The 26,512-nt window shown below is 43.1% G+C and overlaps 1 long non-coding RNA gene and 3 other non-coding genes across 4 annotated transcripts; 2 read left to right on the plus strand and 2 right to left on the minus strand.

Annotated features, from left to right (window-relative positions):
* The first annotated feature begins 2,293 nt into the window (after positions 1-2,293).
* Positions 2,294-11,603, plus strand: LOC123754299 (uncharacterized). Its single transcript, XR_006772371.2, has 3 exons — positions 2,294-2,463; positions 6,447-6,606; positions 8,217-11,603. It is a non-coding gene; the product is annotated as an uncharacterized lncRNA (long non-coding RNA).
* TRNAM-CAU (transfer RNA methionine (anticodon CAU)) lies at positions 5,343-5,415 on the minus strand. Its single transcript has one exon. It is a non-coding gene; the product is annotated as a tRNA-Met (tRNA).
* Positions 11,604-11,692: 89 nt separating the features above from the next.
* TRNAE-UUC (transfer RNA glutamic acid (anticodon UUC)) lies at positions 11,693-11,764 on the plus strand. The gene has a single exon. It is a non-coding gene; the product is annotated as a tRNA-Glu (tRNA).
* Positions 11,765-12,430: 666 nt separating this feature from the next.
* On the minus strand, positions 12,431-12,502 carry TRNAE-UUC (transfer RNA glutamic acid (anticodon UUC)). Its single transcript has one exon. It is a non-coding gene; the product is annotated as a tRNA-Glu (tRNA).
* Positions 12,503-26,512: the final 14,010 nt, after the last annotated feature.

Raw genomic sequence — 26,512 nt, forward strand, 5'->3', positions numbered from 1 at the left:
CCCTGAATTATATGAATTATATGTTTAACTGATCTCTTACCCTGTCCATAGAGGACAGAAAATATATATGCTGATTAGTATTGTAAATGTGTGGCCACGTCTGTGGTAGAAAATAATACAAAAAAAACTAGCGAGGCTTCTCTCTCCCTGTTTGTATCTACAGTATCTGTATATGTATCTCAAATGTACAGTTCCACGGGTATTTAAGGGGAGGAACCTGGAGCTAAACTCCGCGTGGTAGGCTACCCACCAACTACACAGCGGCTTGTTTAATGGAGAGAGCACAGCCACCGTCTGCAATTATCAACTTAGCAGAGAGCAAGGTTACCTAATGCGACCTGACCTCTACTCAGCCTGTGAACAATTAACACTTATAAGGTGTGACTTAGAAATGCTATGGGCTGACAGCCTGGCGCCGCAAATATCCTGTGTGTCTGATTCTCGTGGTATGAAATATGAAATACAACCATTAATAGTGTTAAACAATTACATAACTTTGTGTGTACTTTCCAATAATTGTATTAAATTAATCTCATTATGTTTTATATTTTAAAAGCAAAATAAAACAAAATACTAAATATTTTTTTGAGAACTCTGCAGTATTGTTGTCGAGTCTGTGCTATCGTCGGCGAATTTTTACAAAATTCATTTTGTAAATTACATTTACAAATATAGTTGTCCGACTAGAATCGCATAAAGCTCAAATGTAACTAATAAAATAGAGTTTCTTGTGGATATAAAAATAAAAATTATTAATAAAGACAGGAAACTGAGATTGCCAGAAGCCTCTTTCGACAAATGCTTTCAAATTAAATATCTAAAAATCAATTTTTCCTTTTATCTGGACGATGAAGCAAGATGTAGGTGAGGTACTTCAGGTGAGTTACATCAAAGGTGACGCAGTGACCAGTGACCCGGGGTGAGTTACACCAAGGGTGACGCAGTGACCAGTGACCCGGGGTGAGTTACATCAAAGGTGACGCAGTGACCAGTGACCCGGGGTGAGTTACACCAAGGGTGACGCAGTGACCAGTGACCCGGGGTGAGTTACACCAAGGGTGACGCAGTGACCCGGGGTGAGTTACATTCAGAGTGGTTGACAAATGGAATGCATTAGGGGGTGATGTGGTGGAGGCTGACTCCATACACAGTTTCAAGTGTAGATATGACAGAGCCCGATAGGCTCAGGAATCTGTACACCTGTTGATTGACGGTTGAGAGGCGGGACCAAAGAGCCAGAGCTCAACCCCCGCAAACACAACTAGGTGAGTACAACTAGGTGAGTACCAAGGGTGACGCCGTGACCAGTTGCCCGGGGTGAGTTACACCAAGGGTGACGCAGTGACCAGTGTCCCGGGGTGAGTTACACCAAGGGTGACGCAGTGACCAGTGTCCCGGGGTGAGTTACACCAAGGGTGACGCAGTGACCAGTGTCCCGGGGTGAGTTACACCAAGGGTGACGCAGTGACCAGTGGCCCGTGGGTGAGTTACACCAAGGGTGACGCAGTGACCAGTGTCCCGGGGTGAGTTACACCAAGGGTGACGCAGTGACCAGTGTCCCGGGGTGAGTTACACCAAGGGTGACGCAGTGACCAGTGGCCCGTGGGTGAGTTACACCAAGGGTGACGTAGTGACCAGTGTCCCGGGGTGAGTTACACCAAGGGTGACGCAGTGACCAGTGTCCCGGGGTGAGTTACACCAAGGGTGACGCAGTGACCAGTGGCCCGTGGTTGAGTTACACCAAGGGTGACGCAGTGACCAGTGTCCCGGGGTGAGTTACACCAAGGGTGACGCAGTGACCAGTGTCCTGGGGTGAGTTACACCAAGGGTGACGCAGTGATCAGTGTCCCGAGGTGAGTTACACCAAGGGTGACGCAGTGACCCGCCCGAGATGAGTTACACCAAGGGTGACGCGATGACCACGGGTGAGTTACACCAAGGGTGACGCAGTGACCAGTGGCCCGTGGGTGAGTTACACCAAGGGTGACGCAGTGACCAGTGACCAGGGGTGAGTTACACCAAGGGTGACGCAGTGACCAGTGGCCCGTGGGTGAGTTACACCAAGGGTGACGCAGTGACCAGTGTCCCGGGGTGAGTTACACCACGGGTGACGCAGTGACCAGTGGCCGCGGCGCCAGAACGCTCTTGGTGAGCCAATATGTCATCATGTGTGATACGGTTATCAGAGAGAGTGTAATTCCCCAGCCTGGCCTGGCCTGGTGCCAGGTGTATAGCTGCAGGTGACGCCCCCATCACCACCACCACTCAACCATCACTAAGCCAGGTATATAACTAGATACCACCACCCCCACCACTTAGGGAGTTGGATAGACCAAGAAACACATTGAGGAAGGAGAGAGGTGAGAGGCGCCCACAGCAAGGTGAGGAAGGACTATTACAGTCAAGTCCGGCCCACAGCAAGGTGAGGAAGGACTATTCCAGTCAAGTCCGGCCCACAGCAAGGTGAGGAAGGACTATTCCAGTCAAGTCCAATGTGGGAGAGAACGGGAAGGGGAAACAACGAATGAGAGGAGGGAATTCGCTTAAAGTGAACTAGGCTACTAGGGAAACATGGATAAAGTATAGAGAACTACGTATAGAGGATAGCAGACATGCACTAAACACAGAAACTAAGGAATTAGATCGAATTTTGTATTATTCACTCTATAACAGTCGGGAAAAAAAATAAAGCTAAAAAACAAACTTAAATGTTGCTAGTGTATATCTTTCCTCAATCTTTGACGGCTTTGGTTACATTTATTAAACAGTTTACAAGCATAAAAACTTCCCAACCAACTGTTGTTATTGTTGTAAACAGCCTCCTGCTGCTTCGGAGCTCATTAACTGTTTAATAATTGTAAACAAAGCCGCCAAAGATTGAGAAAAGATGTACAGTTTCGTAAGTGCTTGCGTAACTGCTTCGTGAATCTGGCCCTAGATTCTCAAGCCTCTAGTCTTAGGTGACAGGAGTACAATAGCTACCTTTATCCTTGGCACAAACACGAGGCAATCCCGTCATGGACGGGTATCTGGTTGTAAGGCTCATGTGATGCTGTAGTGGCAAGATAAAGCCTCAGTCAAGTTTAGTGCAGGCCCAGTTGTCAAGTGGCCCAGATAATGTTGAGTCACTTCTCAGACATTAGTCACCAAACAAACGTTGTGTACATCAGTTCTTCTCAACGTGGGTGAGGAAGAAACTCACTCACTAACAGTGAGTGAGTTTCACCCACTCAACCGTTAACAGAAAACGGGACATTCTGTCAATTTCGCGAGCCGCTTCCATTTTCTTGTTCGACATTTTTATGGCCTTAGGTAAATTGTCTAAGCCAGATCAAGAGGGGACCGAGAGCTACATCACAACCCTGCAGCCGCTCCTCAGCCTGATACATTTACATTTTACATTTATACATGTTTGTGTTTGAATTAGAAACAGTGAAGTCAATCTTTTAAGAACAGTGGTGGTGAAGAGCAGACACCTGGATGGTGTTCCAGCAGACACCTGGATGGCGTTCCAGCAGACACCTGACTGTCGTTTCAGCATACACCTGACTGTCGTTCCAGCAGACACCTGCATGGCGTTCCAGCAGACACCTGGATGGCGTTCCAGCAGACACCTGGATGGCGTTCCAGCAGACACCTGGATGGCGTTCCAGCAGACACCTGGATGGCGTTCCAGCAGACACCTGGATGGCGTTCCAGCAGACGCAGTACTACACTGAGGCTGTATACTGTCAGTGAAACATGCAGTGTTCCCCCACAGTAACTCTGGCACTAAAGTCTCAAAATATGGCACCAAGTCGGGAAGACTACTATGTGTAGCCACTAAAATAAAAATACAAAAATAATCTCTGCAATAGTGGGGACAATAGAGGCTATATACATTCTGTGAAGCACAATGCAAGCATTGTGCGAGTCTAAACGCGTAGTATACGAGTTTAGTCGCCGGCCAGCCCCCCTCAACCCTTTATATAATACTCACTACCTTATAATACCGCTTAAATACTTAATAAGATACAGTTTAGCAACACACAAATAAACTACACACACACACACATACAGTAACTAAACAGGTGTAGTGGCATTGGACGACCTTCAACAAGGAACTATTATAAAAGGGACTGATTAAGTCAACTTGAAGACATTTGAGACACTTGAATGCCTTGCAAGCTGGATTAACAAGAACGACGTGTATTCCCAGCCAGTCCCCTCTCCTTAGACCAAGGTTGTGGGTACGCTGAGTGCACTTGTACCTTCTATGTCTCCTAGTTTGTGGAGTGTGTCGACAGGTATGGACAGGGTCAGGTACAGAGAAGTGTAGACAGCTATAGACAATCGACTTGAGAATGGTCCAGGACGGACCGAAACGTCGTCGTCCCTTCACCTTCTAGCCACGTTATTGTGACTCTTCGCCTGCAGCTATAAGTCGAGTTTAACAGTGATCTCTAACCTAGTCTACCCTAGCCTAGTCTACCTTAGCCTAGTCTACCTTAGCCTAGTCTACCTTAGCCTAGTCTACCCTAGCCTAGTCTACCCTAGCCTAGTGCGGAGCATAAATGATTACAGTGTATTTACCTTTCTCGGAAATTATTATTTCCTGCGATAACATTTACATTATTATTATAATCATTTATTATTACCGATATTGTATTAATTAATTTATATATAATATGCAATATGAATGTCCCTTTGTTACCATGGCCTGGCTGAGATAGATTTTATGATGTGACTAATCTATAATTCAGACTTATTTTGTGTGAGGCGTTAGGAGGCGTTTCTTCTGCATTTAGATTCCAATTCTTTGTTATAATCGTGAATTTGCACTCTCGACCCGGCCTGTGGTTATAATATTATTTGGGAATTATATTTATAATTACCCTCCTCACGAGCCCAACAATTAGTAAATCTTATGCCGAGTTACATAATAAGTTCGTAATTAAGTAAAGGAATTAATAAGAATCATCTCGCTAGGTTCTTTACTAGGGAAAGCATGCATAGTATTTTCAGCAAACTCCCAACTTTGTTATTAAGTCTGTGAAGATTTTATATCACAAAATTACCTAAGTGAAATTACAGAATGAGAGATACACTTGTGGTATTCCGTCTTCCCAGTACTCTTTGACGTATAACGCTTTGAAACTACTGACAGTTTTGGCCTCCACCACCTTCTGGCCTAACTTGTTCCACCCGTCCACCACTATAATAATATCTGTCACTTATATAACATACCTCTGAAATACGACACAGGTATTTTACCCATGGGCTGGCAGAGGAGTATTTGTAGGTACACAAGACAAAATTTATATAAATCCGCTTGTCACGAATGTATTAACGTTGAAAACAACTGCCCCGAGTGAGGATCGAACTCACGACCTTGAGATTATGAGACTCACGCGCTGCCTACTGCGCCATCGAGGCCCTTGTAAGCGAGTGTGCAAGAAATGTATATATTTATCACGCTGAATGTCTCGTAATATATATATATATATATATATATATATATATATATATATATATATATATATATATATATATATATATATATATATATATATATATATATATTTATATATGAGCACGTTGTACTGAACGGGGTGAGAATAACTTCAGATACCTCATCCTTTTGTGTGTATTTATACCTCAAACAAATTACTTGAATTTGAATGTGAATGTGAGTATTTACTATTTCTCTCTGCAGAAACGAGCTAAACGAGCTATTAGCACCGCCTTTCTAACCAATCTCTTTATCCTCTAATATATTTCCCACGTATATGTATTTCTAACACACACACACACACACACACACACACACACACACACACACACACACACACACACACACACACACACACACACACACACATTTCCAGGAAGCAGCCCGTAGCAGCTGTCTAACTCCCAGGTACCTATTTACTGCTAGGTTAACAGAGGCATCAGGGTGAAAGAAACTCTACCCATTTGTTTCTGCCTCGGCCGGGAATCGAACCTGAGAACCTAGGACTACGATCCCAGAACGTAGAACAGTTTCTTTATTATGCACCCCGCTTTCTTACATTTAAATGGTACAACCATTATATAGCTATAGCTCACTATAGCTATATAGTCACTATAGCTATAGCTCACTATTGCTATATAGTCGTAATGGCTTGGCGCTCTCTCCTGATAGTTCCCTTCCCTTCTTTCACCAACGTGTGAAGCCACCTAGACGGTGGCTTATATGTGCTGAGTTACATAATGAGTTCGTAATTAAGTAAATGGGTGATTAGCTACTCTTGTTATTCTCACAACAATGAGAATAACAGTTATGAACAGAGACAAGAACTCCTCTATCACTTGTACTTCCCAAGTTTTAGTGTACTTGGATATCTACACAGCAACTGGCTGCAGCGTGTAAACACACTTATATGTGTACAATATATTTGATATTGTTTTAATACATTTAATTTCAGGTTCTGAGAACGTGGTGCTGCGGGAAGACCTGTACCAGCTGTGAGTGAGGGATATTAACACCTCTTTGGGCACCTGCTCTGATACGCCATCTTGGTTACTCAAGACAACATAGATACACTCAAGAAACATGGCCACATTCAAGGGGCAAGATTATAAAAAGTTGAGTATACATATTGCTTGCCACAATAGGTCACCTGATCTTGATGTTCTATGAATTCATTTACATAAACTGAAAAAAAAAATCCCCACTTTTTATGTTCTTTCCGTTTTATCACCAAAATTACCGCACAAAATACCTGATTAACTGGATTCACCGCGATACCTTGACATTTTCATCTCCATAATGCAACCCAGCAACAACAACCCGAATCCACCGCCCACTCCACTCTCCCCACTCCCATCCTCACCCCTCATCCACCTCCCCCTTCCCCCCATCCACCACCGAGTGAAAATTCCTACAGTCTGATCAAAGAACATTCATTTTATATGTAATCTGCATGTCACTGATATCCCTCTTCGTTTGTACCGCACCATTCAAGTGTCATACACACCCGTCACCAAGAAAGGTAATGAGGATCTTGCTCTTCTTAAAGCTGTCGCACTTGAAACAGCTGCCTCCTCTATCAAAAACCTACGATCTCACGAGCACTATGTCTACACCGACGGCTCAGTCCATTCCTCAACAGGAGGGACTGCAGCAGCCTGTAAGTTTTATATAAACAATACTTGCACACAGACTGTCAGGTTAAACAACTGGCTGAGTTCTTCACAAACAGAACTAGCTGCGCTGCAACTACCTACCAGTGCACTAAAAAAATACAGGAGGAATAACTTTCTGTGATTCAAAGTCTGCTCTTCAAGCACTTGAAAACTTCTGAAAGATCGACTGAAAGCACTTTATAATAACAGTTATAAATAACTTGTTGCACAGGATAAGGTGTTTTAGAATGTATTTTGAATGGATACCATCTCACATAAATATAACCCAACATAATGATTGATATTGCAGCCAAATTAGCATATAACAAGGACGAAGTTGAATTTGATTGCTGATATAATTCAATGTTATAATATAGGGATGCGTTTCCCCAGGGAGTAGGATCACAGTGTACAAAACACAAAATAAAATGGGTAACAAAGTACAAGTAGAATACAGATGTACTCACCAGACAGGAGCGGAGGGTGTGTGGGGGATGATGGGGTGAAGGGGTAATGTTGCTTGAAGGTAATGTTTACTCAGATAAAGTGCCAGGACTGTTGTCTTGTCTTTTCCATCCTACAGGTTTATATTTTTTGGCTGCTTCATCGGTCCTCTTAAGTTATTGTGCAGGTTTTCAATGACGTTTATAGCTCCCAAATCAATCGTTAGTTGCTATCAAGTTTATCGAGCTTTAACTGACACCATACTCTCGTAACTCCTAAAATAATGAGCATATGCTTCATCATATAGAAGCGAATAAGCACGTTCCTCTTTTGCATGATTTTCAATCCAAACACGAAATAATTTATCTTCCCTCCCCCCTCAAGAAAACGAATGTTTGCAATTCATAACTTTTGCAGCACTTAATGAAGTCACAACATTTACCACTTGTTCTTATACTGTCAGAGTTATTAATAACTGTTCTCACTCACATGTCAGGCCGGGAGCAGTGGCCATACACATAAAACTTGAATTTCACTTCTAAATTGATCATTTTCCTGGTTCACTTGGGTTTTGAGACGACACTATCACTTGATAGTGATAGTGATAGCTTTACATTCGTTTACAGAGGCTGGCTGGCTGGTGAAGTTCTACAGCTGTGAAGGTCAGACGACGCGTCGTTCCCTCACAAGGTACTGTAAACAATGGGGGAGGTCGCTTCAGGTCCGGTGAGCTCCTCAGTCCTCTGCTTATGAAAACGGGGCTAAAAAAATAATTATTGATTTAAAATTTCGCAAACTTATAATACAAAAATATGGACACTGTAATTCAAAAAGTGGTAGTTAAACTTCATTGAACATAAATCGAAGAAGGATAAATAGAAAGATACATAAATAGAGGGACTACAGCACGATAAAATTGACACACACACACACACACACACGTCTTTGGGAATAGGCTATATAGCCTGGCGGAGTATAGCCTGATGATACGATAGCAGGTTTGGGTAAGAGAGTTCACGTGGAGAACAGTATTAAAGCCGCGTATTGATATCCAAAACACGTACATGCACCATGATTTATTGTTATGAATGAACTCCAGTGCCTGCGGGGTCTCAGCTGGCGAATTTTATTGACCTTCAGTCGATATCACTTATATTTCCGGGTTAAAAATGAACTACGTGACTCGATATTTTAACTTTTGTGGCATTAATTCGCAACTAAAAATAAAACAGTGTTGTATTTCGTGCATAGAAACTTTACCATTGTTGTACTTCTTGACCGAGTAATTTCTTGAAGCTAGTAATCTCGACTCGCATTCCATGCATACAGACCAATACTGAATACATTATTAAGTTTGTTAATAAAAAAACAAGAGTAAGAACCTGAAAGTGGACATAAGCCAATATTAACTACAATATTAACTACAATTTACAGTCTCCGTGGTGTAGTGGTAAGACACTCGCCTGGCGTTCCGCGAGCGCTATGTCATGGGTTCGTATCCTGGCCGGGGAGGATTTACTGGGCGCAATTCCTTAACTGTAGCCTCTGTTTAACGCAACAGTAAAATGTGTACTTGGATGAAAAAACGATTCTTCGCGGCAGGGGATCGTATTCCAGGGACCATAGGATTAAGGACTTGCCCGAAACGCTACGCGTACTAGTGGCTCTACAAGAATGTAACAACTCTTGTATATATCTCAAAAAAAAAAAAAAAAAAAAAAAAAAAAAGGGCACACATCAGTATAACAACATCAGCAGAGTATGCAAAATTGTCAAACACAGAATGGCATGTAGAAATCATAGTGAGAAATGTTTCAGAATATCCTGCGACGCTGGTCTGACATGCGCTGTTCTGAAACAGCGCATGTCAGACCAGCTACAGAATATGCAGCGCCAGCATAGATTCCCAGGCTTATAAGCACAAGAAGAAAATAAGGGGGAGGGGGAGGATGTGTTACGGTTTGCATCAATTTAAATTACGTCTCTGGAAATGTCTCCCAGTGCGAGTGAGGACGGTGTAGGTGATTTAGGTCAGTATGATAAAAGCAGATAAGGAAGGTGCAGATGACACTGCTCAGGACACTATACGTGCTGTAATCTGTCCTCTTGAGGGAGCAGTAAGCCAGGCCAATGTGCATATGGACGCCCATAACTTAGTCACTGCAGCTGCCCAGAGCTGCGATACTGAAGATTGTGTTGAGCCTGGGGAGGTGCCCATAGAACAAGTAATTGCTTGTCAACTAGATGTTGAGGATGACCCCATGCGTGATAGTGACAATGGAATGTCTGTGCAGCGGACAACAACACCCTCTTCTGTAATGTCTGGTAGAGTGGGCTAAGGGTCGTGTGAAAGCTGGTTGTGCAAGCGGTCATGTGAAGAAACGTGGGAAAAAAAATAACCCAGAGTATTGATTTGAAACGTATGAAGGATTGTGATGCTAAATTAAAAGTCAGTGAAAAAACTGAGCAGGTGATTGACGTTGAAATTCAGTGTCCAAGGTAAGGAGGAGTTGCCGCAATGTAGCCAGGGGCACAGTACAACCGGTGAGTGGTGATCATGTGAAAGATGACAATGATAAGTAGACACGATACTTAGGAGCTACAAGAATTTTGCCCCAAGAGTGTAACAATTATATGCTGTGCTTACTATATTAACCTGCAATGTTAAATGGGATTCTTGTAATGTTATTTGTCTATTTGTACTCACTGAATTTGTGCGCCCCTTGAGGGACTTGAAGTAGAGGGGGGTAGAAATAGTTTAAGCTGGAAATTGATACTATGGGGATATGTACACCTCAGGAAACAGCTTCGTTAGTGTCAAGTGAGATAAAAATGGATAAAAAGTAATTTGTTTTTTCTCAAAATGACATTCGGGAAGCCTATTAATTTTAATTGTGCTTCTCTAAACATTAATGGATTCAATTGTAGAAACAAACAGGTGCAACTAACCTCTTTGTTTAAATATCATAAATTGGATGTACTTTTAGTGCAAGAATACAATGTACAAGATGTTAAGAAACTTGACGTGCTGCGTGATTATTTTGAAAGCCTATAAATGCTACGAACCTGTTGAAAGGTGGTACGATGATATTGATTGCTAAATAAGCCCACAAAGAGGTTCTTAATACCGAGATGGATAATAATGGTAATGTTTTATATACGAAGATTTCTTTTTTCTGGACACTATAATTCCTCCGCTTAATGTGTATGCTCCCTCAGGCACCCGCAGGAGCAAAGAAAGGGAGGAATTGTTCTCTAAAGTGGTATTGTATTTTTTCAAACATGATACACGCAATGTTATTTTTGGTGGCGACTTTAATTGTGTCACTTCTGTGAGAGATTGTAGCACTCAGTTACACGTGTATCTCCTGCTTTAATGATACTTTTGAAATATATTGGTCTCAACGGAACAATTTAGCAGTCCCCGTGGTGTAGTTGGTAAGACACTCGCCTGGCGTTCCGCGAGCGCTTTGTCCTGGGTTCGTATCCTGGCCGGGGAGGATTTACTGGGCGTCAATCCTTAACTGTAGCCTCTGTTTAACTCAACAGTAAAATGGGTTGTTAAACGATTTGGCGGGTCGTATTCCGGGGAACATAGGATTAAAAACTTCCCCGAAACGCTATGCGAGCTAGTTCTAAGAATATAAGAACTCTTGTATATATAACTAAATAAATAAAATAAATAACACTAACAGAAGTGTCTCCGAGTACACATATGTTCGCCAGGATTATTATGGTTCTATAGGCTTAATAGAATATATATGCACATATTAAAAGAAAAAGTTAGCTCTTGCAGTACTCTTCCGGTCAGCTGTTCAGATCATTGTTTGGTTGTGATGAAGCTTGTTATTAACGATCAGGTTAAAGTGGGGACAGGGTCATGGAAGCTCATTGTAGTATGTTGCAGAGTAAAGATTATTATTATTATTGCAGAGTATTATTATTATTATTTTAAAGTCTTCTCCAGGTAAGGGAGGGCAGGCGGAGGGGGCAAAGCTGAAAACACAAATGAGTTTAGAAACTTCGTGGTGTCCCTGTAATTATGGCTACCTTAATCAGTGGTGGTTACCTTACCTTGCCTTGCTCTACAGTAACCACCATGTCCCATGTGGTCTAGTGGCTAGGATACCTGGCTTTCACCCAGGAGGCCCGGGTTCGATTCCCGGCATGGGAAGAGTTTTCCTTAGATTATGCTTGGTAAATATGGGTATAAACATCAGAAAGTACAGAAAGTGACCACATTTGGGTCTGTCCTAAACCATTGCAAAGTCGTGTGGTCATAATATTGTCAAAATAATTCACAGACAAAATAATAAGACAAATCTGCACGAGTTATTTCATCTATGATTATACTTTCACGCAAGAATTGGATACCTGATTAACCAGGCTGTGATTTATGCGTCAGGCTGCGAGCAGCCGCGCACAGCAAACAGCTTGGTTGACCAGTCCAGCAACCAGGAGACCTGGTCGAGGACCGGGCCGCAGTGACGTTGAGGCCAGAAATCATCGCAAGGTAACTACCACCTTACGGTACCCTGTTACCTAGTCAGCAAAGGTAAAAGACACCCAGACTAGGTAGGGTGGGACCAGGACACCCTGACTTGGTAACCCTGTTACCTAGTCAACAGTTACCTAGCTGACTAGGTAACCTTGTTACCTAGTCAGCTAGTGCAGATTTGTCTCTGATCTGTGAAGTTTTGTTGGAGTTCTTTGTGAATTAATTTGACAATATTATATCCACACGACTTTGCAATGGTTTAGGACAGACCCAAATGTGGTCACTTTCTGTACTTTCTGATGTTTATACCCATATTTACCAAGCATAATCTAAGGAAAACTCTTCCCATGCCGGGAATCGAACCCGGGCCTCCTGGGTGAAAGCCAGGTATCCTAGCCACTAGACCACATGGGACATGGTGGTTAACTCAGCGCAAGGCAAGGTAAGGTAACCACCACTGATTAAGGTAGCCCTGATTACAGACACACATTGAAGTTCCTCCACTCATTTTTTTTTTTTTTTTTTTTTTTTTTTTTTTTTTTTTTTTTTTTTTTAGATATATACAAGAGTTGTTACATTCTTGTACAGCCACTAGTACGCGTAGCGTTTCGGGCAAGTCCTTAATCCTATGGTCCCTGGAATACGATCCCCTGCCGCGAAGAATCGTTTTTTCATCCAAGTACACATTTTACTGTTGCGTTAAACAGAGGCTACAGTTAAGGATTTGCGCCCAGTAAATCCTCCCCGGCCAGGATACGAACCCTTGACATAGCGCTCGCGGAACGCCAGGCGAGTGTCTTACCACTACACCACTGCATTTGTGTTTTCAGTTTCCCGATAATAATTATATAATACAATAATAATTATATAATATTATAATAATAATAATAATTATGAGAACATCAGTAGGATTTGAAGTTTCCAGCAAATCGTTACTATAAGTACTTCCATTTAGGAGGCTGAGCTGCGTACACACACACCAGCGTAGTTCTCCAGCCCGTCCTCCTAAGGCTCCCCAACGTCAAGAAACGGTCGTACTAAAAGTGCCTTATCCAGAGGACCCAAAACAGAAAACGGGACAGTTTGTTAATTTCGCGAGCCGGTAACATTGTGTAGAACGATAATTTTGGGCCTTAGGTAGAGTATACGTCAAAATGGTTTTACTAGGTGGACGAATGAAGTTGTCATCCAGTAATTACACTGAGGTAACCTCCCATGCTCAGCAGAGCGGCCTGGAGTCTCCTGGGTGCTTCAGCAACCCGTCCTCTTAAAAATAACGTCACTTTTGGCTCGTATGCGCACTATGCCCAAATTTGGACGTAATTTGAAATGAAATCGACTCACAAAAGTGACGTACTGTTCCGTTTTCTGTTTGAGTCGTCCGGCCTGATGGTCAACACCCCACAACTCTGCACTCATTACTAATACTCAGAAAGCAGTGTTTTGATTTGTTTCAGAGGAATTACTGTGTTTCTTTTCCCCACCTCCATGCAACATCCCCCACTCTCCTTTCCCCTCCCTGTAACTCTCCTCTCTCCCTCTCTGTAACAGTGTAAAGGAGGAAATGTATATGTTTATCTCTCAGAATGTTTGGTAATATGTTTATTGTTTGTGATGTGTGTCTATGTATGTATTAACACGATGTACTGAACGGGGTGAGAATAGCTTGAGCTACCTCATCCCTTTATGTGTATTTTACCTCAATAAATTTATTTCAATTTCAATTTCACTGTAACAATCCCCCCTCCCCCGTCTTGCTCTATGTGTAACCTCCTTCTCCCTGTAACACCCTTACCCTTCCTGTAACCCCCCTCCTCCCCCCCCCCCCCCCCTCCCCTCAGGCGGAATGTTATGCAACATTTTACACACTCGGGAAAGTCTGAATTCCAAAGCAGTGTTGTTTATTTTGTGTCATTACAAATACCTCAGCATACTTGTGTCTTTTCATATACATTTATATTTACTTATTTATTTATTTAGTTATGTAGATGTAAATATATTTGAAGAGAAACGATGTTTTTTAAGAGTTAAGCGAATATGAAGAAAGCTTTGGCTGTACTGGAACAGTTGGGCAAGACGGTGGTGGCCTAGACAATGTTCATTCACTTGTCATAATATTTAATATTGTTTCTTTTCTTGTCGTGTCGATCCCACACTCACCAGCATGTGGGAAGCCTAATCACACGATATATATTATATGTGTGTATTTGACTCCTTCTAAAGATGTATTAATATACGAAAGTACTTAAGGAAATTCTTGTTTCAATTTTCCTCCGTGGTCTGACACTGTCATATATGATATATATATAATAATATGAAAATGAATAGGAAAACCATTGATATAACAAACATCTTGTTTCAGATTTTTTACTTTAAAAAGCATGACGTTTCGCATACTTCTCGTATTCATAAAAACATAAGTCTCAATAAAATAAGTCTCAAAGAACTCATACTGATCAAAATTACATATTACAATTAAAGAAATATCATACGACATTGGTTATAAAACAAAACACTTAAGCTTACTTGAAATGTTCAAACAGAATAAAACTGGATGGCTATCACAATGATAATAAAACCTAATTCAAAAAGTAACAATAAAATAACTAATAAAACAAACCACACTGTTAAACTTACGTGAAGTGATCAAACGAAGTGGAACTTGATAATTATTACGTGGACAATCAACACTAATATAACACTAATAATAACGACTACACACTTACAAAAAATGTATATAAAACACACGCAAGATAGAAAACAATTGTAAAATACTTGCCAAAATCTTATAAATAACATAAATATCAAACAAAACTAAACATTAAAATGTATTCTAGGTCTTAATTAAAACAACTTTAACAATATACAAAATCAACACTTAAAATAAGTAAGAAGAGACAAATCATGGTAGACTAAAGCAAAAATTAAAAAACCAGCATGACCTATAAATCAAAATACAAGGCCTATATATTGTGTATATACATATATTACAGTATTACAGTGTATATGTATATTACAGTATACAATTGAACAGCTTTAGTCCTCGGTGTAGTAACTTGGAACATCCTCGTCTTTCTCTCTCTCTCTCTCTCTCTCTCTCTCTCTCTCTCTCTCTCTCTCCACAAGCACTCCCAGAGTGAGAGTTACATCACTTGCCAATATCAAAGGTCGACCGTGTTTCAGGAAATCCCGTACTGCCAAAATCACTAGCTCCTCGAAGAGTGAGGGAAAATGGGGGAGAGAGAGAGTTGGGCAAATGGTGAGAGGAGGAGAGATGGAATGAGTGCGGAACATAGAGGGAGTTGGGGTGAGTGAGGGTCTGAAAGAGAGTGGGGGAGGGTGTGTGTGGAGGGAGAGAAATTGAAGGGAAGGTGAAGGGGGGGAAAGATAAGGTATATGAGAAGGTGTGAGGGAGGGGTGTTGGGGACAGTGGGAGGGTCGAGTGCCTGGTGGGGGGAGGAGAGGAGGAGGAAGAGGGGGTTATGGGGGCCATTGACAATGTGTTGCAATGTTTGAGTGTGTTCTCAGACGTTCACTGATGAAGAACGTATGGTGCAATTGCGTGTGTATGTGTGTGTGTATTTACTATTTATGCTTGCAGGATCAAGGCGTCAGCTCTTGGACCCCGCCTTGCTAACCTTGGTTATCTAATCTTCTGTGAGGAGGGCAGAAATAGCCTAAGCTACTCTATCCTTTTGAGATGTAATTTATTGTCTCAATAAACGTACTTGAACTGACTCCCGACCTAATTTTCTTTCATATTTACCACTACATATATTTCTAACACACACATCAGCTCGGCCTCCTAAAATGAAAGTACTTAAAGTAACTATGTTTTCCGGAAGTACCAATTATGTAGTGGTGGCTCACCAGAAAGTTGACTTTAGTGTTATTAAATTTGGGCAAGCCAGAAACTTTTTTTTACCGCAACATAAATTAAAGACCTAACCTAACTTAACCTAACTTAACCTAACCTAGCCTCTCATAGCAAGGCTATGCTACCATTGTAAGCCCTACCTGATACCACTGCATCACTGTAGGTTTACACACTGGTGCTCATAATTATCTTTCCTTAAACAGTGTAAACAATATTTACAGTTGAGTGTAACCTGGTGGTACTTGTCTCACACAGAACCAATGGTAAGGTCAAGGAAATGCTTAGTCTTAAAGAGAAACTGGCTGCCACCACCTCCATTACATTGGTTACTACAAGAGTATTGATAGTTACCAAGTAGGGGATCACCAGTAGTTCATGGGGGGGGGGGGCACCGCGCCCTGTTGACTTTAATTACTACTGAGAGATTTCTTCATTAGACCCGGGCCATTAGGACTACAAACCCCAAACGCTATCCACTCAGCCGCGAGGCCCCCTAATTAACAGTGTGATTAATGTGTGTGTGTGTATTAACCTATTTGTACCCACCTAATTGTGCTTGCGGGGGTTGAGCTTTGGCTCTTTGGTCCCGCCTCTCAACCGTAAATCAACTGATGTACAGATTCCCGAGCCTACTGGGCTCTGTCATATCTACACTTGAAACTGTGTATGAAGTCAGCCTCCACCACATCACTTCCTAGTGCATTCCATTTACTAACTACTCTGACACTGAAAAAGTTCTGTCTAATGTCTCTGTGGCTCATTTGGGTACTAAGTTTCCACCTGTGTCCCCTTGTGCGTGTACCACCCGTGTTAAATAATCTATCCTTGTCCACACTGTCAATTCCCCTGAGAATTTTGCATGTGGTGATCATGTCTCCCCTAGCTCTTCTGTCTTCCAGCGACGTGAGGTGCAGTTCACGTAGTCTGTCCTGATAACTCATGCCTCTTTGTTCTGGGACTAGCCTAGTGGCATACCTCTGAACTTTTTCCAGCTTCGTCTTGTGCTTGACTAGATACGGGCTCCATGCTGGGGCTGCATACTCCAGGTGTGTGTGCGTGTAATTACCTAAGTGTAGTTACAGGATGAGAGCTAAACTCGTGGTGTCCCGTTTTCCCAGTACTCTTTGTCGTATAACACTGAAACTACTGACGGGTTTGGCCTCCACCACCCTCTCACTTAGCTTGTTCCAACCGTCTACTGTTTGCAAAAGAAAACTTCCTAATGGTTTTTTCCGCACCTTTGTTTCCTTAGCTTGAAACCGTGTGCTCTTGAAACAGTGTCCCGTGTGTGTGTGTGTGTGAGCGTGCGTGCATGTGCGTGTGCACACTACATGTAAGCATGACGAGTTGTTTACAAAGTCCAGTTGCCTAACCTCCGTTGTGTGTAGTCACCTGGTTGTGTCTGGCGGGGGTTGAGCCCAGGTTCTTGGGCCCCGCGCGTCCTGTCCACACCCCAATGATTCTAAAAACCATTCAGAGTTTCGAATACGCTTAGTTTTTCTTAATTTTTCCGTTGGTTATCACTTCACTAGTTATTCACTGACACATTTCACTCATTCACTCTCCCCCTGGGTTCATTATAACCCTTAACCCAACGAAATACCAGGACCAGATAAGCCGCGCCCGACCCCCAAAGACATTCCTCAGTCATTGCGGACTGTGTAACCAAGAACCATGTTTACTTGAATATAAATTATTGTTAAAGTGTTTTCATTCATAAACAGGGGGCTTGGCAGCTCATTTAATGAACATTTAGTCTGTGTTGATGAGCACGGGCTGTGTTGATTAATTTATATATTTATATTCATATTCATTTATATACCAAAAATGTCAAATTTAAATGCATAAGGCTATAAGATTGGTGAATTAATGCCTCTTACGGCCAACAACAGTTTGGAGGAGCATATGGTCTTAAGATGGCTACGGTCAGTCCTTCTGCAGTGGTCTTTATTTATATGGTCTCGTTGTTGTTGTTTAAGAATCATTTAAGATCTATTGGGAACAGATTTCCAAGTAGCACGGGCTATGGTGAGCCCATAACTTACCTGGCACAAGAGCGGTGCTGTGTAGACTTCCATATCCCTTTGCATCCCCCCTTCCCTCTTGTCTTATACTGACTCCCTCTACCACTGCTGGTTTCACGACCAAAGATCACATTCACTCCAAACAAAATTTAACCCCTTACGGGTTATTCATGCCCGTGCCACCTCTTGGGTGGCTTAATCTTCATCAATCACTGCTGCTCAGGGTCCAACATGGACCGAATAAGTGAGTAATCATATCCTTTTTCTCCCAATTGATAGATTCTGACCAACTGGTCTATTACTTACAATATTACATTCATTTGTATTGATCGGTACAACAACGGCCTCCCTTCTTGCTGTCGGCGTTCGATCCCCCGTGATCAAAATAGTTGGCACCTCTCCTGTAAGATGCAAAGCCGGCGATGTACCGACCAGTCTAACTGGTTGGGTCTCTAGACGGTTCCCTAGAATAGATCAGTGGTTGTCGACGTGAGGTACCACATACTCCAGGATCTAGAGAGCGTCTCTATATAGTCGGAATTGATCTTCAGCCACAATAGGCTGCTCCACTGACCAAATATCAAAATATAACTTCCTATTACCATGATTCGTAAGTGCTCTAAAGTTTCAGATCAATAAAGTTACAAATCTCAGAGTACTGCGCAGAAATCCATTACTAAATAAACATCGGCCACCTCTGAACTGAGGTTACTTAATGGCTATAATACTTACGTACCAATTATTAATTATTTATATTAATTTTTTTAGTTCTCCGTGATCCACGAGGCCCAACACACACAGTTGGCGCCAAGTCTTGTGGAGGAGAAGGCCGCTAGGCTAATTACTTTGCCAGGCGCGGTTTAGCTTTAACTTCGCCTGCAATTTAATTTTAAATTGAATCTCTCATCATTTAAATAATGTTGTAGCAGTATGAGGAGGTAGCGGGAGTGTAGCGCAGGTGGCGGCAGTCCTGCGGAACTGAGGACGGTTCCATCCAAAGGAACAGAATCAATAGCACTTGACCTTGAATAGTGTCCTCCAACCCCCCCTTCTCCACGCCCCTCAAAACCCCCCACCCACTTCCCCCACGCTACTAAAGCTCCCTCCATCCCCCCGCCCTACACCAATCCCTCCTATCCCCCCAATCCTTGCGCCTCTTCCCCCCCTTTCCCTAGTCCACCACTCCTCCCCTACACCCACATTACCACTCCCCCCTTGCCTGCACCGCTCCCTCCACCTCTCTCTCTCTCAGTCCTATGGTCCTTGATTACGCAAATGAAGGTTTCCGCCAAGTAGCAGAGATCTTTGTATTACATTACACTGCGGACGCTGCACTAGGCTTACGTTGAGGAGATGGAGTACAGGCGCCACCTACCAGCGTGTTATTGTGTTCGAATACAATGTGGAGCTAATGGATGGAAACATTCTAAGACAAGCTGAAGAGAATATATTACTGACGAGTTGACCATAGGAAGGTGAAGACCTGCCTACAAGTGCTATGGGAAAGATAATGATACAAAACATATGAATTAATATGATTCACCATACCAAGAGCATTTCGGGGTTTACGGCTCATGCTCGGTGATGATATGGAAAATTTGTTTACTGAGAATTATATAAAATATATATAAATGTAATAATTTCCCCTGTAAATTAATGAAAATATAATCTCTAAAATTGTAAACCATTTAAAGAAAAATAAGTATAACATTTAGGGGTTTAGGGTTCATGTTCTGTGATAATGAAACACTTGTTTACTGAGAATTATACTACTGTATATATAATGTAGTATTGCCTTGTAAAATTTATGTATATATGATTTGTATTGTATTTTACTAAATAAAGATAAAATAAAAACTTCCCTCCATGAAGAGAGTGGACGAGAACAGCGAGTACAGGCCAATACAGGCAAGAGAAGACATGGACTAAAAAATAGACAAAATATAGAGCTTGGAATGGACCAACAGAGAGGCATTAAAGGACCAGAAATTAGAACATCAGTCAGAGAAATCGCTGAAAAAAATAATTTGAGAACGACATAGTTGAAAAATTATACTTTTTCAGAGTAAAAATAAGTGTTTTATGTTCTACATTCAGCACCAGCACTCTGCTGAGTAAATATATCATATTTCTTCATTACTTACGTAATGCTAGGAAGCTTTCGGTAGCTTTGTGTAATTATACGAACAAAGCTGCGGGACTACCTGCTCCCCAGCTAAAAAAGCTGAATTGTTTACATAATCATTCAGAAACTTGGAACCCAACTGGTTTTTAAATTTTGTCCCTGAGAGGCTAATTTATTGGGCAGCGTCACTCATCCTATGCGTGACCTCATGTTGTCTTCCAGTTCGTCAAGCTAAGTAATTTATTTGTGTAGTGAACTTGTCACCAAGAGTTTTCGTTCGCCTCAAATTTGTGATTAATATACAATGATGGCAGTGTAATTACAGTGTTGCATGAATGTAACAATGGTTATGAGGTAAGCAAGTATGAGCTTACAGTCAATACGAGTTTATACAGCAGCGGCTTTAGGTATTGTATGTACTAGCTCTTCACTCACAAGATGAGTGGCGCTGCCCAATAAACTCGCCCCTCGGGGCAAAATTTAAAAAAAAAATTATCTACACATCCCTAGCTCACCCAAGTTCAGCCAAGGCAAGAAGGGCATCTTCCTGACCCCCAGGACCGTGACAACGACCCAAGACATAGTGCACGAGAGAGACAACTAGCCAAGGTCGTGCAGGCTGGTGGAGACTACCCAGACAACTAGTGGAAAGTTCCCAGGGTGAGCCAGCCAGTCAGCAGACCTGGCGCCTGGCCTGCACCTCACCCCCACCCCTCTGCCGCAAACGCCTCCAGCTACGTTTCTCACATTGTTTTTTGTTTATGCATTCTTAGTAGGCCATTGCCTCTAGAATTCAGAGTTATTGTTCATATACATGTGTGTCACTGACGTAATTGTAAACCTTATAGGTACGCGAGTGTGAGTCGGCGTGTTGGCGGAGGTATGGTTGTGTTTATGGGCGAGGCTGGTCGGAATTCCAGTGTAAGTCTCCCGCCGACCACCAGCGAGATCCATTCATGCTCATTACTGCAGTAATGATGGTATGAGGCATGCTTGTGTAGGGAAGGCTCACCATTTGATTTTTTTTAATTTTACCTCTTATGGGGGGCTAGTGTATTGTGTAGCGTCCCTCGTGCAAGTAAACACTACATAAGTTGACAGGATGAACAACCCAGCGGGTTTTCTTCCATTTGGGGAGTGTTGTACATGCTGCTATGGCGGTGTGTCCACTCACAAGATGAGTGGCGCTGCCCAATAAACTCGCCCCTCGGGGCAACATTTAAAAAACTACCGTAAGCAAGGTAACCTCAAGGTAGCATGCTCAACTCCCCCATCAAGAACACCCACTGGATTGTTTATCCTGTGAGTGAACATACTACAATAGGAAGAAAACCCGCTTGATTGTTCATCTTGTCACTTGTATCCAACTGGGACTCATGGGAACTCATCGTCAAACAAGGAGATTGACATGTAACACTCCTCAAACTTAGGTTATCTTGTGGGAGTAAAGTGGTGAAATCATTTAAGAAGTGTCGTTTTATTCACTGCCGTCTTAATTGTGTTACACATTCCCAATCATAAAATCTAACTTACCAACAGGCTACAAACACACCACTAACAACAAAACAGGCTACAAACACGCCACTAACAACAAACTAGGCTACAAACACGCCACTAACAACAAACCAGGCTACAAACACGCCACTAACAACAAAACAGGCTGTAACACCCAGGACCCCCCCCCCCCCCCCTTAGAGTTCACACCCAGGGAAGTCTTCTCCAAGAGGTCAGCCCAGATGACCTCCAGTTTATCTTGTATATTGATTAAAAATTCCTGGGTTAGTCTTAGTCAGCATAGTTTCAAGTATGTAATATTTCATGCAAGGAAATTAGACTCCAGATTCTTATGTGTAAACATCCCTGGATCTCCCCCTTTTGGCCAGGTCAGAGGTCAGTCACATATGTAATTAATAACTCCTCTCCTGAAGAGTGTATGGTGAATGTCAAACAAGCTTTTTGAAATATTTCTTGAGTGTTTGTACACTTTTGGTGGGTAGCAACAGCAGATCTCCCCCTCCCCCCTGTGGGGGTTGTATATAGAGGGCCTGTAGGAACATAGGAGAGGCAGAGGGCGGTACACCGGGATCGAAAGCGGGGCTGTGAAGAACATCTCAGCCCGGGAGAGAGATAGCTTAAGGTAATGTGTGTGATCTCTGAGTTTTTGTTCCATGTCCAAATTTCTTAACTTTTTGCCAGTGTTAGTGTAGCATTTATAAGTAGTGATTGACATAATTTTGGTCTCAATAAACTCGTTAAATTTCCCGTCTGTGTCAATTGTTGAATCCTCTTAGCCTTTTGGATATAGTGGCTGACAACCGTTTTCATAATTAATGACAGTCATAGAAGTACTCTCCAAGTCAAGCAATGTTTCTTGCCTCGTTGCTTGATATAGTTTCAATGGTCAAAGGCAGATGGTGGCAGCGTATTTAATCTCTGTGTTAGCAGTTCCTTATTGGCAGTGTACCTTTGGTTCCGGTGTTTCCATCATATGTCAGCCCATAACAGTGTTACCAAGTGCAACCAATGGGGAAGTGTTACTCAGGATAGTTTAGTGTTCCATTATAGTGGTGTTCCATTATAGTGGTACATTTTAGGGTGGTGTCACAATAGAGGGGTGTTACAATGGTGCTAGCGGTGGTCCAATAAATTGTGGGTGTGTTCACACTTTATTGGAGTCCTGCGCGCCGGCGGCTGCTCAGTTGGCCACGTCGTTGTTTGTTAGTTTAGGCGGGCTCGCGATTTCGTTGCTCGGGGCCACACGTATTTTAAGTGTTATGATTAGTGCGACATACGGGAAACTAGAGAAAGTTTGGGGTATGCGCTCCGCTCTGAAATCTATGGACAGAAATTAGTTCTCGTTTCTCTGCATAGCTTCCAGGGGTGTACAACCCAGTTTTAGGTTGTACAGCAATCTGTTCGGCAGGTTGTCTGGGAAATTGTCAGTGAAGGACGCTTACTGATACATTTCTGAGGTACATGGAGTTGCCTCGAGTTCTAGATCTTAACGATAAGGCCGCAGACGGTGCTTCGTCACCTAGAGTGTAGCTGAGTTATCATCATAGAGGGGGTCATGTTGGCAGCGAGACTGACCTCAAACATTCTGGTCGTGAATTGTGTCTTAGGGAGGACGGCTGCTATTGTTGGATGTTTTTCCCCAAGGGCGGGTCAGACGTAGTTAGCAGGCGTAGCTTACCGAGGAACAATCGTAGATTTAATCACCACGAGAGTAGTTTTACAATTAGTTAAGGGAATTCATAGTTAAGTATATTATATCTTTTTATTTTCATTATTTTACTCTGATATTTTCATAAGTGTAAGGAATTTCAGTGTCGATAAGGTTGTATGTGCACCTGCCGTCTCATGTGTGCACATATGTGTACATGTGTTTCTCGTGCGACGATCTGAGAGATTGTTTATACTAAGTTATCAACACCTGTTTCATCTTGGGCGCGCGGTCATAACTCTCGTCCACTCAGGAAGGTTACTGTCCTATGTCCCTTCATCTTTCCGCAGACGCTCCGCGCGGCGTATAGTGTGTGTACAGCGAGTGTGCCTTTGTTCTGATTTACTTTTTAATGTTCATTCGTTACATAGAACATTGTGTTAAATTTTCATGTTAATATGACGCTCGGTGACAAAGTTACAGATATTGTGTTATTTTGTGGAATTATATCTTTATTGGTGATTTGTTTGATTTTATATGTCCACTCAGATGTTATCAGAATGGAAGGGGTTCAAAATAGGGTTGCAACCCCCCTCTGTTTCCTCTCAGTTCCCGCCCCAAGTTCCCTACACCTACCCCACCCAGTTCCCTCCCACCCTCCCCGCCCATGTTCCCTCCACCCACCCTGCTCCACTTCCTCCCACCGTCCCCACTATCCCCACTCAAGGTCACTCCACCCACACCTTGCTTGTTCAGCCCCTCCCCTCTCAGTATTGTCCCGCTCCACCCGTCCACCCTCACACTCCTTCCCCTCAGTTTCCACCCCTCCCGCCCTGCAACCTCCCGCCCCACCCCGAGTCGGTGTCACTCATCCACGCGCCCTCCACTCTCCCTCCACTTCCACCCTCCGCGCCCGGCGCCCAGTCCCTCAACCCCCCACCAGCCCTCCCCGCCTCCCTCATACCTCCTGTCATACCCTCCCCCTCCAACATTCCCCACCCCCACCCTGCTTCCCCCGCCCATCCCCCCAGTGTTGCCTCCCCGGGGGTAGTTTGTACTTGTGGTAAGATTTCTTATACGTTAAGTAGTATTAGTAAGGAGAAATGTTGGACCTGTCATGGAAAAGGTCATTTTAGGAAAGCGTGTACGAGTGTTCGGCTTAAGGAAGTGCCGTCACCAGATTACTTTAGGGATGGTCGCCCTACTTTTGAAGTCCAGGTTGAGGGTGAGAGTTTGATTGCTTTCCTGGATACCGGTAGCCAAGCAACACTCATTAAGAGTTCAGCCTTCAGCAAATTCAAACATGCACGGGTTAAATGTAGTAGTAAGCAGCTCACAGCAGTTAATGGGGGTCAAATTGACATCTTGGGTCAGGCCACAATTAATTTTGAAATAGGCCATGATGGGTCGTATCCTCACACTTGTACAGTGGTTCAGAATCTTGCTTATCCGGGTGATATCTTGATTGGCATGGATTTCTTACACAGGTTTTCATATTCTCTGTCTGCTGAGAAAGGGGCGAGACATTGCCGGTTGAAATTAGGAACTGTATCCTATCCGGTGACATTGACTGACCATCCCCCGGTTGTAGCTTCCATCCAGCGGAAGCAGAAACATCATGCCAATTACGCAAAATTTTTGTTTCAGTCTCTTCCAGACAATAATAAGAAGTCGTGTATTTTACATGCTTTTGACAAGCAGACTTGCCCACCACGATCATTTAGGTTCCTTAGGGTGGCCGTGGGTCGTCATATCCAGCCTGGTACTACCCTTCTGGTGGCTGGCAGGTTTGATAAACTATTAATTCCCCACCACTTAATTGTTGTCCTGGACAAAGGTGCTCTCATACCTGTAGTCAATCTCTCACACAAGACCTACCGCTTCAGAGTGGGTGATCGAGTGTCTCAGGGTATTATCTTAGAGGAGACATCGATCTTTCAATCAGATCCATCGGAAACTATTACAGACACTAAGCAATGTGGCGCTCTTAATGTTAGAGACACTAGTAAGACTGCGGAGCACGGCACAACGGTGCTCACGCCACCTTGCGATACCAACAATTTGAATAAATTAATATCAGCACTAGATTTACAGCACATTCCACAGTTAGAGAGGAAACGGGTGCGGGAAGTTTTGCGTATGTTCCCCGAATTATTTGCAACGGACGACGATCAAATTGGGTTGTTAGACAGAATTGAGCACACCATTCCAACAGGTGATCACGAGCCCGTGTATACGAGACAGTGGAGGCTCCCGGAACAGGCTAAGAAAACTATCAGAGAGGAGTGTCAGAAGATGTTAAGACAGGGAGTTATAGAACCAAGCACTTCACCATGGTTGTCTCCGGTGGTGCTGGTGCGCAAACCGGATGGTAGTTACCGGTTTTGCGTCGACTATCGGAAAGTTAATGAAATTACAAAGGGGGACGTGTACCCCTTACCTCGGATTCAGGAAATTATAGATCAGTTCGCGGCAGCCAAGTATTTCTCCACTCTGGATGCTAAGTCAGCATATTGGGCTATTCCAGTTGCAGTTAAGGACCGTGAGAAAACAGCATTCTCTGATGGGGTTCACCAGTTTCAGTTTAAGCGCATGCCTTTTGGGCTCAAGACAGCCCCTTCCTCATTTCAGAGGGCTATTAACTACATCCTCAGCCCTGTGCTAGGTAGGCATTCATTAGCATACCTGGATGACGTGGTTATCTACTCTAGGTCGTTTGAGGAGCACCTGCGGGACTTGACTGAGACACTGTCATTGTTAGACAAGGCAGGCTTCAAATTGAATATCCAAAAATGCACCCTGGCATCTCAGAAATTCAAATTTCTGGGGTTCCAGGTGAGCACAGATGGCATCCGCCCTGACCCAGACTCATGCCGCGCCATTGTTGAGATGCCCAGGCCTAGGTCAGCAAGGGATGTGCGCCGGTTTCTGGGAGTAGCCGGATACTTCCGCCGCCATATTGAGGGATTTGCTAGTATAACAGCGCCTTTAACTGACCTTGTAAAGAAGAATGCTAAATTTATGTGGACCTTAGAACACGATGAGGCTTATACTAGGCTCAGAAGTCAATTAATTACCGCCCCAGTATTAGCTGTGCCTGACTTTGATAAGGAGTGGGAGGTGCATACAGACGCTAGTGGTATTGCCATAGGAGGGTGCTTAATGCAGCGTGATTCAGAGAACCATCCTCACCCTGTGGCGTATTTCAGCAGAAAAGTGAAGGGACCTGAGGTTA

The sequence above is a fragment of the Procambarus clarkii genome, chromosome 18, assembly GCF_040958095.1.
Source record: "Procambarus clarkii isolate CNS0578487 chromosome 18, FALCON_Pclarkii_2.0, whole genome shotgun sequence".
In the NCBI taxonomy this organism is placed as follows: domain Eukaryota; kingdom Metazoa; phylum Arthropoda; class Malacostraca; order Decapoda; family Cambaridae; genus Procambarus; species Procambarus clarkii.